The sequence below is a fragment of the Acromyrmex echinatior genome, chromosome 12 (genome assembly GCF_024713525.1).
Source record: "Acromyrmex echinatior isolate Ae372 chromosome 12, ASM2471352v2, whole genome shotgun sequence".
NCBI lineage: Eukaryota > Metazoa > Arthropoda > Insecta > Hymenoptera > Formicidae > Acromyrmex > Acromyrmex echinatior.
In genome coordinates, this window is record NC_141863.1 from 3,406,212 (window position 1) to 3,419,506 (window position 13,295).

Here is a 13,295-nt window from a genome sequence, read left to right on the forward strand (position 1 = left end):
AGGGGCTTCGTGACTGCGATTTGCGGCGCGAAATATCCCTTTTTTCACCCCCCGTAGCGAATCGTCAGATTATGCTGAATCGCTGTTCAAGGTGGAACGTATCGAGGTGCGTTACAACTATTATTAAATAATCGACGCTCGTTTTTTTTTTTGTGAAAATTAGCAATGACGTATAACGCCGTTGATGGAGTATTTTTGTCACACGAAACATACAGCAGATTGACTCAGAAAATAACACTCACGTGTATAAAAAATTATTTTCTTTAATATATAAATATTAATATTTAATATCATAAAGATTGATAATTTAAATGTTTGGCAAAAAGGCTTAAAAGGAATAAATAATTGCTCTAATCTTATTTCATAGGCAAACACCGTGAAATTTGTTAAGCTAAAAAAAAATCTCTGTTCATGCGTGTGCCAATCTGAAAAGCAATATGATGAAACCTGTCAAAAGTGTCGACAATTATCTCTCATCGATCTTGGTGCACATCATCTGGATGCAAAATAACCTAGCAATTAATGAATCATTCTGCGATGAGAATTCCGGTCCGACTGACGTGCCGTCACGCGCAAGTATATCGTGATTCGCGAAGGTAGCTATTACGTCGCTATGCTTATTTAATCGCAGACGTGCTTGGTGGCTAAGAGCAGACGTTGATACGGGACGATCGGCTAGAATCGGTCTGCCTCTCATTTCTCTTGATCAATCCTTCTCGAGAGGTTCGCGTGAACGTATGCGCCAATTGTAATTTTTGTATAGAATCTCATATTGTTGAAGATTAAAATAACAAACGTGTACCGCAATATAAATATAATGATAATTCTAATATATAAATATAATAAATCCCTTGGTTTTCATATAAAAATTCTTTCCATGCTCAATTTATTAATAGGAAAAAATGAGAACACGTTTGAGAGTACATGCTCGGATTTAACGGGATTAGATAATTTTTTTTTTTTTTTTTGTAAAACTGCCACATGCACAGCTTACGTACAGCATTTACGGTGCACCGTGTTATCGGCGCTTTTATGGTCAACGCTTGTTATGGAATTCATGCGTGAACTCGATAACATGCGATGGTAGAATGCAGTGGATGTAACTATTGAGGAAGTTCTTGTCGGTTCAAATTACCATTATTTTAAAAATAATTGAAGGGGGTATAACAGTCGATACAAACTCCAAGAATTGAGAAATTATATACTGCAGAAAAAATATGTAATACTTTGATTCTATTTTTCTATAAATCTTTATAATTTTTTGTAGGATACATACTTTTGATTTTCAAAATTAAGACATATTTTTAATTTTATCATTATTTCCGATTATTTTTAAGTTCGTTAAACCTTCACAATTGGATGATAAACAGGTATCTATATATTGAGTTGCTAGTTGCTTTGAATACCTGAAATATTAACTTATGACTTCAAACACTTAATTAACCAAGTGTATTTAGACAATATTCATAATAATACAATATTTAAACTTTATGCAGCAGCCAACAGTTGCCGTGCAACTAGTTTATTATGATCCATTTATAAGTTTTAATATCGCAATGAATTTAGCAACGAAAAAATTCGTACTGCTAAAACACGTGTCTACGGGCGACAGGTAGAAATAATTTACCGACAAAACGCACGCGAAAAATATTTTCGAAACACACGGCACGCAACGGTCTATGTTCTACAAATTCAATCGTCCTTAAATTATACCCTTCGATGTCGGGGGTCCATCGTTCTTCGTGGCTAATGAAAATAAGAATTATAAGTAATAAGGGAAAGAAGATAAAGAGGCTGAAGCCGACGGACGGACGGTACAAGCAAGAAGCGAAGAAAAAGAAATTGAAAAATGCCTAAACCTTCGGGAGGCCCGCGGCGAGGAAGAGGAGTTCTGAATGTGCCGTCCAATAAAACAATATAAATCACACAAGAGAATCTCGCAAATTTTTAAAGATAAATTCTATAGCATATGATATCTATACAATACATGTACGAACATAATCTCCGCGGAATTTTTAGCGATGCGGACAATTAAAAAAATACTTATTGAATTCATTCGCCGAAGAAACAATGGATTCTGAGAGCGCGATTCTCAGGAAACCTCAACCACTGGTTATTAATGTTGTCGGGGCGTCGTCGTCATTAAAGTCGCGTTAAACTTAGCACCGATTGTTCGCTTTCCGCAGTTACGACTTACAGTTACCTACATATACCTACATTGTGAGGAATTCAGATCACCGATTCTCACCTGGCCCGCCTGCTGCGTTAAATCGCCAATCTCAGTGTAAAACTCATCTAAAACTCATCGCGGAAATGACAGTAACGGTTTCGCGCGTAAACGTAAATTACGAAATGTGGCATTGACTGCGATATTAATACTGAACAATCTGCATTTTTTCTATCTACATTGACAGTTATTAATTAATTTATTTATTTTGTTAATATTGATATATTTAATTAATTATTTTACATTATACGGGATTATTTTACGCAAACAATCGGTTTGATGAATTTTGAGGAGCCTCGAAAATTCTTTTTATAGAGATATTAAAATTAAGACGTGTCAATTTTCACGGAGAAGACTCGTCATATGTTATTATTATTTTTTTTTTACAAAATAGACGTAAATATAAACATCGACATAAATTGCCGACTTGGCACTTGTTAAATAAAACTAAGTAGTGGATACACTTAAAGTATAAATAATCGTTATAATAATAATAATCAATGCCCGTTAATTAATTACTTTAATAGGAGTTGAAATCGCAGGGTAGTACCTGGCGTGGTCTCTCACTCGGTGTGCGATTTTAGTCGCCGTTCACGCGTAACATAAGATCACGCATGTTTCGCTCGTACCTATCTCTCGTCGGCAATTTCGCGTTAGATTATCACGTATCAGCAAGAAAAACCTGGGAGATGCCGCGCCCATATTATTTATATTTCTACGTTCCACCGCCCTGGAATTCCAAGACCAGGAAGCGCTTTCGTAAAACGTCCAGGAAGTCGGCAACGCCTCGAGTGAATCGCCGTTAAAGCGGACTTGGCTAAACCTGGTCGTCTACTCGATGCTGTGAAACGACAGGGTGTTTCCCAACATCGTGACCGTTGAACGTCGTATCAACCGGTCGTATCAATAAATTCGAGCGTCATCGTTCAACCGCTTCGCTTAATGATATCCTCCTTTAATCTTCCCGTTCACTGGACAACCCGCGATTTGAATTAATTGCTTAATGATGCCGTTCGTGCACTATGTAAATATCTGTGATTTAACTTGACCGAGTACATAAATAAGTAGACAGTAGATAAGTAGTGTATGTCGTAGACATCATTCTTTTCAATCGTAATATCCTTCTGAAACCGTAACTGACCGAGATGATGATTACGAGATTAAGAATAATAAATCGATCCACATTTCATGTATTATCTACGAGAACTATCTGCACAATTTATTTATTACCGATAACTGTTACGCTAAATATATATATTGCGCATTTAGATAAATTCGCTCATCAATTCAACATCAAGCGATAATAATAATAATGTCTTTCTCCAATTAACATTCTTTTGCGGATTTTGCAGAGTTCCGTTTCACCGGGAAATCTAATGCAACACGTAGCGGTGCGTAACGAGCCTCCTAAAGGGGTATGAAGAACAAGGTCGTTGGTGTGTACTGAAGGCAGTTGGTGAGATCGTCATGTGAAACAGGAAGTATCACGGCCGTGCAAAACGTATCTCACGATAATCACAAACAGTCACCGAAACTGCCGTTTCGAGGATTCACGCCGGATTGAGGAAGCGATAAAAGCTCGACGAGCCATTCTCATGCTCGTTATGATGCGCCGCAATCTGCCATTAACCGGACCCTCGCTCGATTTAGAGGCGATAAAATCCATGTGCGAATATCGGCAAGGCAAATTACGGCGATCTTACGTTCTATTCAATGCATTTTGCAGATTGTTTATAGGTTTCACGGAAATTCGATGTCATCCGGTTTATAGCTATCTCTTTCTCTCTCTCTCTCTCTCTCTCTCTATTTCCTCCCCCTCCCCCTCTGTCTCTCTCTCTCTCTCTCTCTCTCTCTCTCTTTCTCATTCGTCACGGGTTTCGACATCTCGCAATCTCGCGCGTCGCACTAAATTGGCGTCCAGCTGTGATGATATCATTCGGAATAAGGACTACCAGCTCGCGTGCGCGGGATTACCAGAGATGGTCCCTCATCCTGTCCCTCCGACAGCTGGAATAACGAGACTCGCGGACGTTACCATTAAAATCGTGACTAGCGGTTTTTGCTTCTTCGATGAGGGACTAAAATGGGCGCCCGCTCGTCGTATCGATGATGATGCTAATTGGAGTGGATTGAAACGAGCGGTTTTTATCCCCAGGGTAACCCCGTCCAGGAAGCACTTTGCGGACATAAACTGGCTTAAAAAAAAAAAAAAACGTGTTAATTTGACTAAATTACTCGCGAATGTTCGTTTCTACGTGCCAACGTTCGACGTGTTTGCGTGCACAATTCTTAAATTTTTAATCGACGGGATGAGCAATTTAATTGAAAGTTGACTGAATGCAACCAATACTATCACGAATCTATGCGGATTCTTATTTGTCAGCTGTCCATTACAATATGCCTGAGAGATGCGGAATTACACTGACTTTCGCGGAAATGAACAAAGATTACGATTGTGACTATAACGGTATACGTGGAGATTTAATATCTCCGAGTTTTAATTCAACTGATACGCAATTATTATTATCTATTAAGAATAAATACGGAATTAACAGTTATCATTGTGTAATAAACGCTTATGTATTTTATTTTAATCGGAGCTGAAACGCGTCTCGGACGCTTATTAAACGTCGACGTCGTCCCGTTAAAGATGGCGATAATGGCTGTTTATAATATACTCATTATCTAGTGTCTACATTTGATATCTATCTTAGTTCGAGTGAAGTACAACTTCCGGTAAAGAGAACCGAACTGAAACGACGTAGCCAAAGTAGCACCGTCGATTCGTCTGGAAAGTAAAGCGCGAATCGGCGAGCGATGGACCTCCAACGGTGACGACTGACTGGAGAGTGTAACGGTCTTCGAATGCAACAGCGAGAATCGAAGACGAGCGGTTACCGTTGCGCGATCCACAAACTCGGGGGCCCGGCAGACATCTCCATGCACCACGTCGCGGCGAAGTCGTGTGCCGCTGTTTGCTTTCCATCGCCCGTTCTCGTTCCTTTGTCCGTCCGCCTTCGTTACGCGCATCGTGACCGCACACGAACGACCGATGATCTGAATATACACCCGTACGACTGCTCATCACGAGAAGTACAGTAAAGCTCCATTCGTCGATTCGGAATAATAGAAGCACGCCGGGTCAAATAACAGAATTTCTATTATAAGAGACCACGTGTAATTTGAGATTGAATGCTCGTTATTAATTGGGTTAAATGATTTGCGCAACTACACAATAGAGAGGCTTCCATAAAATACAAAATCTTGATAATCCATATATCCACTACTACCATATGGTTCGATGCTAAGATGTAACGACCGTTTCGCGAGTTACAACCTGCAAAGCATTGCACATAAAACACCCACGTGACACGTTTGCATACGCTTATACAACTCGGCATTCCTCCTCTCCTTCTTCGAATGTATAGCTCTTTCATTATGCCGAACCGCGCGATGTCTGGATACAACGGGCGGTACACGCGTACAGGTCGTAAGTTGCGAGATAGAGAAGCGTAAAGAATCGAGTCTCGCAAAAGACCGCCCCCCGAATGGATTCGGGAATATTCTCTCTGTTCATCTCGGTAGAGACGAGGATACCGTTGGCTGTGCCACAAATTCTGGTAAAGGGATATTTCTCACTCGGATCCTTCACAGTACAACGTATTATCTCGCATGGCATCTCCCCCCAACTCGATAATGCTACTTAACACGAATCCTAAAGCCGTTAACTCGTACAACGTGTCGAAAATGAATGGAGGCGTCCGCTCGAGAAGACGAGGCTTTTACATTCTTTTGGCTGCTCAAGTTCGTCTCGAAACTCAAAGAGAAAGTCCGAATTATCGTTTAGCTCGCGCCGCAATTTGACCATCGGCGTGAATTACGCTGTTATCTAAGATGTTTCTTCCGTTATTCTCTATTATCTAACTTAAACGATCATACGAATAATCTATTAATACCGCTACGATGATCAGCGCAGATATCAAGTAGTGCAAAGCGTTCATCTCGCAAGAGGCCTCATGCAAATCGATGTTTTAAATTAAATTACTTGTAATTGAAGTTAAGAAATAAAACGACGATGAGTCATTATTTCAATAATTATAGACGTGACGCGAATGCTCGATGAGGCCGAAGCAATTTTCTAATCGGAGTTCGTAGGCATGTTGAAAGATTTATTTTTTATACAGATAAGAGATATCGCATGCAAGAAATCATCAGCGTTTAAGGTGTTCTATATAATTATTTTGGTGATTATTTTATGATTCAAAAAATTTAAATAAATAATATGAAAGGAGCTACAAACCACGCTGGATGTTAATGACTTTTTTTTTGTAAACAATCAAGATTAAATACAAACAAAATTAAAACGAACGTGTCAACTCCTAAACCGGGTCATTCTCAATGTTAGAATAAAATAAATAATAATTTAAATTAATATCGACACAAAAAAATGTGTTCTAATGAAAGAAAAAAAATTCGGAATATATCACATTATTTATGCCCGTGTATATTAAAATTCAATAGAGAAAATTTTTTTGTTCGAATAATTTAAATTAAATAAATAATAAAATAATGAAAGAGGCTACGAACCACGCTGGATGTTATGGAATAATGACTTTCTCATGAACAATCAAGATTAAACACAAAAAAATTAAAACAAATGTGTCGACTCTTAAATTGGGTCATTCTCAATGTTAGAATAATTTAAATTAATACTGATAAAGAGACACAAAAAAATGTGTTTTAATGAAAGACAAAAAAGTTCGAAATATATCGCATTCACAACCGGAATACACATTTCATTAGCACATAACATCCAATAACGTAATTCGTAGCTTCTTTCATATTATTTATTTAATTAAAATTATTTAAACCGTTTTCTCTATTGAATGTTAACATACGCGGGCATAAATAATATTTCAAACTTTTTTTCTTTTATTAGAAACACACATTTTTTTGTGTTCTTTATCAGTATTAATTAAAATTATTCTAAGAAAATTAAGAACGACCTGGTTTAAGGGTCGACACGTTTTGTTTTAATTTTGTTTATATTTAATCTTGATTGTTTATCAAAAAGTCATTAGCACATGACATCCAAGCATATTCTCCTTCCATATTATTTACTTAATTTAAATTATTTGTATCGTTTTTTTCTATTGAATTTCGATAGAATTATTTTCAAGTCTGTTTCTAGCTAAATTTTTAGATACTTCAGCAAAACCGTCCTTACCGTATAGATTCGATAAGCTCAAATGACTATGGCTCAGTCTCGGAGAAATATATTCAGGATACGTATGCAAAATAAGTATTACAGTTCCACTTGCGAATTCTTTTGGAACACCGGTTATCCAGATGATTGCGACTTTGCAAAATTGCTTGAATATCAGCGATCAGAGCGACGATCAAGAGGCTGAACCGATATTTGCGGTTGCGATCCAAGACCATGATTTCAGCGTTCGAACGTGAATCATCTTTGTCACCGACCGAGTCTCGGCCATTAAGCTATTCACAACGCCCAGCTGTTCTCATCTTCCGCATTCATTATTCTCGCCGAGATCGCGAGAGAAGAATGCCGAGTACGTCGCGCGCGTCTGGCATCTCGAGATATCAATAAGACGCAGCGAAATTCCTCTACCTGGGTCGCGGCGGATGAGCTAAATCGTAACAATGGTGACGAGCAACGAACAGTTCTACTGAGCAAACGACTCATCTCGCGTGATTCGAGATGGAACAAAAATTCTGTGGTCTCGAGGACCGCTAAGCACAAGGCGGATGAATATGTGTGTGCGTGTGCAATCATTCGGCTAGAAACTCCTCGAGAAATTGCCATCTAACCAGGTCAAAGACATATAATATACAAATAACGCCTCGCGTGGTATATAATATCACCAGCAAGCGGATTCATTCCACATTTCCGATGCTATCAAATCGATCGCGTATCGAGTATCCTTATCACCCTAGCTTATAGTTCATATAATGTGATTAGCGCATGTTTACAGTTGCCGGAATTGATTATCTTCGATAAGCCTTAAACGTAGACTTATCGTGAATCATTTCAGATACCAGGATTCGCAATGAGCCAAGGCTGATAATTTATACTATTTACAATTCCCGGATATCGCGCTAAACGTCCTCCATTTATTTCCTGTCCGTCAACACCGTCTATACTTTTGAAAAATGTGAGCGTCAATCTGTTTCACCGGTACGTTTCTCCTTTATTTGCAGCCCTGAAAAATCAATCGACCTGAACGAACTATTTGGAACGACAAATTCCTTTCGCGCTGTCACATGGTTCATTCCGTGTTTCACGCGTCCCGATAATATATCTCTACTGCGGCTGTCGATGACCCCCTTTCACGCTGTGTCTCGTACCTTCGTACCGTTAATCGATCAATTTGCAAAGCGCACGTTTCGATCGGCGCCTCATGCCTCCTCATGCCTTGTGCCGAGTAGCCGTGTAGCCGGGCACGTTGCCGGCTTTCCAGATTGCACGACCTGATCCGGCGCGGTGCGGCGTACGCGAACGAACGCGGAGCCCACTGATTATTACGTGTCCGCCTAATAGCCCCGAGCGAGCGAGGGTTCGATATTGATGACCCACTAGCACGGTTTATTATCCGCTACGAAGCGCAGCGGCGATTAGTTCCTTTAGCGAGTCGACCAAATGACGTTTCCACCGGCAGCTGCCATATGCATCTTTCGCGCGCGCACGTATGTACGTATGTATGTACGTGTGTACGTGTACGTCTGTATAAGCGTGTGCATCGGTGAGATTTATGTTTACTTGTGTGAGATAAGCATTTTACAGACTGGTGGAGCGATAGAGCACCGTAACACCGGAGATATGGACAATGGACACGAAGGAGTTTTAAGAGTTACGTGTAAAGTAATTCGTTTCAGGGATGATAATAATATGAGAATAACGAAAGAAATAGCCGGACGAATTTAATTGGACGAATAAATTGGTATAATATCCGCGTTTGGGGAAACGTTTGAGTTTTCTCGCGAATATATCCTGATGACAACTTGCGTGGAGAGACGTGGGTTTCAAGATTCTCGTGCGTATCCGCTTCCGTTTTTAACCGACACCAACGTCGAATTATATCTACGCGTAGCACGCGAAGCAACCGCCATGTTATTTTTAGTTACGCGAGAGCAATTAGTATTTAAGCGAAAAGCGCAATCGGCGAAGCGAACGCCAGAGATAAGACGAAATTATTACGGTTCGAGTTAACTCCACACTCTGCGAGATACACGTAAACGCGCAATGCGTTGCGTCGAGGGATCGCCAGGAAGTGACTCTGAAACGTGCTAAGCGCTTTAATATAACGAGCGTCGAACTGTCGCCATTGAACTGTTCTCCACTCAGGTTCGTTTGCCCTTTACACATCGCCTTACACGCGTTCGCGCGTACAGGAGCCTTGACCCAACACCCGGGAATGGATGGGTCTCGAATGGAGCGCGCATGTTGGTTCACGATCCGGGATTATACGTCGCGTCGCGTTATTGTGAGCGAATAAGAATTCACTTGCGAATTCATTTGCGAGCGTAACCGTTATGCCATTCTTTAGAAAAAGCCAGCCTGGACCTCCTCGCCATGCATCATTCCGGACAGGTGACATATTTGCCTCCGACGTAGGAGAATACGAACGTGCAGTTTAAGCCGATTAAGATTAACGGTGTTAAGATTAGCGATTGTCTCTAAGATTCAAGTTTTACGTAAGATAAAAAAAGTGTAGACAGAAAGAAATTGTATAAATGGTACATCCGTCCATTTTCATTTATGCTGATGTAGACCGCGGTAAAGTTATAATCTGCAATTCTAATAATGCTCTGATCACGCGGAAAATCGAGGTCTCCTGTACGTGTCAGTAATGCGTACGAGATTATCGCAGTGAGTTGAATTCAGTTATCAATTCATATACTTCTGGAATTATTCATCCGGAAACGTATGACGATCATTCCCCGATATGTTAGTATTCACGATACGTTTAGCTATTGCGGAGAGTTAATTTCAAGCTACGTTCAGTCTACGTGATACTTCCTGCAGAGCCAGATGGACGAGCACCTGCATAGAAACGGGTAGTCAACCTGGGAGATACAACCTGTTCGAGCACCCCGTGGTCTTCCAGGCGCTTCTTTTTACGGTTATTGGTCCCATTTCTCTGTTTGCTTCAAGCACGTAAGAATAACCAATGATGATAGGAGGTACCTACCGTAAGAGCACGTGTAAGAAAGTGATCCCCTCGTCTTTGTTAGCGGAATTAAAAATACGAATACACACGAGGTAGTACCCAGGAATCTCAAATTCTGCCGCGAATAAAGAGAGAGACATGTACTCGTAATTTCTTTAATAAGACAGGATATCTCTTCTTCATGGTATAACAAGATGCAACAAGAAGTAAACGTGGTGATTTCCTTCCGTCGAGTAGTCTTTTTGAGCAAGAGTTCGAATCGCCACGATCACGCTACATACGTAAGGTACGGGTAAAACGCGGCTTCGACTTCTTTCCAGCTCGAAAGATCGAAAGAGAAGACCATGCGAATCCACACACGACGCATTCGGTTCGCACGTATCGGTCTGTTTGTACGAGAATAGTGGATGGAGATGGAAGGAGCGTGCGAGCTAAACGGAGTCTTGGTCAGGGCCGTTGGCAGCTCGGGGTCAACGGCCAGGCGGCGCCTGCGAGATCCTCCGTCGCTCGAACGCGAGATAGTGGGGCAGGTCGCGCTTACAACGACGTCAGGGGAAAAGGAAAACGAAGGTAGGGAAGAAGAACGAAAAACACACTGGGAGGACTTGAATGCGTGCCGCGCGAGAAACCGTTTTTACACCCCTTAGATATCGCGAGCTGTTTCAGCAGCCCGGCGCAAAATCCTTCCTGAAGAGGTAAACGATTTGCGAATAGATTTGCTTTAAGTGGCTAAGCAAAATCTCGCAATTAATCTCGTACGACGTTGGCAGCCGCGAATACGCCGTAATGACCTCCGAGAGCAGAGATTTTTACATTATTATCGTCGCATTTGTGTGCATTTCCGTGTACTTCGTTCGAATATTATTCCTTTCTGTAATGCGCTATTTCATACCTATTCAAAGACTGCTTTGTGAAATGAATTCGCAATAAATGTCTCGGAGAATTCACATGCACGACATGCATCCGATTCCCTTTCATTTAATCTGTTTTATTGCCGACATAATGACATCTCTTTCAGTTTTAATTACAAGAATGATGTTTCCTTTTTTTACAGATATCATCTCATAAAGATACGACTTCGTTAGATGATACGTCAGCATCGACTCGTAGTAAAATGTTAAAAATCCTATTTGCAAGTGTCATGGAAGAGTAAAAAAAACGCACGGATTAAAGATTCTTGTCTCTCTTACTTCGTGTAACGTCACGAATCTCATCGCGACAAGATAAAAACCGATCCTGGTTGGCGTTGTGATCGAAGCGACGTCGATGACAATGATGAAGAGAAGCAAGCCGGTCACGTCGCGGTAATTTTACACCTGGAGATGAAGTACTTTGTGTTCGGATCCTCCCTTTCCTCGTTTAAATTGTCTATTGTATCGTGGTCTCGCGTATGCTAATGGAATTTTGATATCAGGTGCCTCACGTGAAGGTAGGGCAATTCCGAGAAACCAAGATACCAATGATCGAGCAGCGCATCACTACGTGAAGGTCGCTCGATATAACATGACGGAATTGCAGAGAATCATTCGGGGCAGTCGGCCAGTAAAACCGAGTATACGGCGATCGGACGCAAATGAGATTTTCTAAAGACATTATACGACCGTAACAAACGTAATGACCAAAGTAAATTGTAAAGTACATTAATAAATGTACGGTAGTGAAAAAGCAAGGAAAGGTGGCTAAGATGTAAATATATCAATAAGATGAATGGGGATATAATATTATAAAAGGGAGCAGTTTTAAAGTATAAATACAAAGTATTAATCAAAGAATATCAAAGAACGAGTGAGATCAAATTTGTATACAATGTTGTAATAATAAAAACAAATCGTTAATGGTTAAAAAAAAGTCTAATGATAAAAATCTGAACAAATATTAATTTATGTATATAAAATCAAAATTAGAAATAAATGAATAAAACTAGAGAATTATCTTTTACTATCGCTCATTTTTAATTTCATATGTGATACATATACCGCTCTGAGCAGTTAAGCATCGTTGAATTTTATGGTTGGAGTCACTAGAATATAAACTATATAAGAAAAACGTGCATTATAAAAAGATGCTCATTAGTAGAACAGTAATTATCAGCAGTTTTGAAATCAGTAACTTGCATTTGACGATAACCTAGCAGCAAATCGTGAGAAGTGAATGTGGTACGTGGTCAGAATTGCTACGCGTAACGAGACTCGTTGGAAAATGTGTCTAGCAATTTTCAACTCCTCCGGGATTTAATCAAGATCGTGCAAGCTGGAATATACTACGTGTAGATAATTAAAACGCATTTCGTAAGTAATTAAAGTACATTTCATAAGTAGTTGCAGCTACATATATAATGAGAGTAAGTTTATAATTATATACATAGAGCTTAAGTTCACATATAGTTCTATTGTATAATATATAATTTTAATTTCAGATTGTCCTAATAAAATTGTTTCTGCTGAATAGATTATCTATAATATCATAAACCTATTAATATACAATAAATTAACAAGAATTATAAAGAAACAAAAATGAACACAATCTTATTAATTTTACTATTAGCAAGATATTTCTATTAATTACTAATATTAATTAAAGCTTAAGCAAAACAGGAAATCTTACAAGTTCCTTTTTTTTTTCACTCAGTTCAGGAGTGTGCTCAATCGAGTTGCTAAGCAGCAAAATTTCGACACTCGTCACGTCGCTTCCACACGTGTAACATAAATGTCTACATAATTCATTGAATTCCCATCCCACGTGTAACGTGTGATTCTTGGGCGAACATTACACCTACTTTGAAAGTAGTAAATGTTAAACCTGTGTATTATGTCGCTTTTATAGTAATATTCTTCCTCGTAATATTCTTTCCTTTAACAATATTAAATGAAAACATG

General features: G+C 39.6%; 1 protein-coding gene and 1 long non-coding RNA gene across 6 annotated transcripts in view; one reads left to right on the forward strand and one right to left on the reverse strand.

The window, feature by feature from the left end:
• The window catches only part of tyn (trynity), a 196,376-nt gene that overhangs the window by 26,286 nt on the left and 156,795 nt on the right, over positions 1-13,295 (reverse strand). The gene's annotated exons all lie outside the window — the stretch shown is intronic.
• LOC105151991 (uncharacterized) lies at positions 7,156-12,825 on the forward strand. The gene is made up of 2 exons (XR_015546969.1): positions 7,156-10,989; positions 11,474-12,825. It is a non-coding gene; the product is annotated as an uncharacterized LOC105151991 (long non-coding RNA).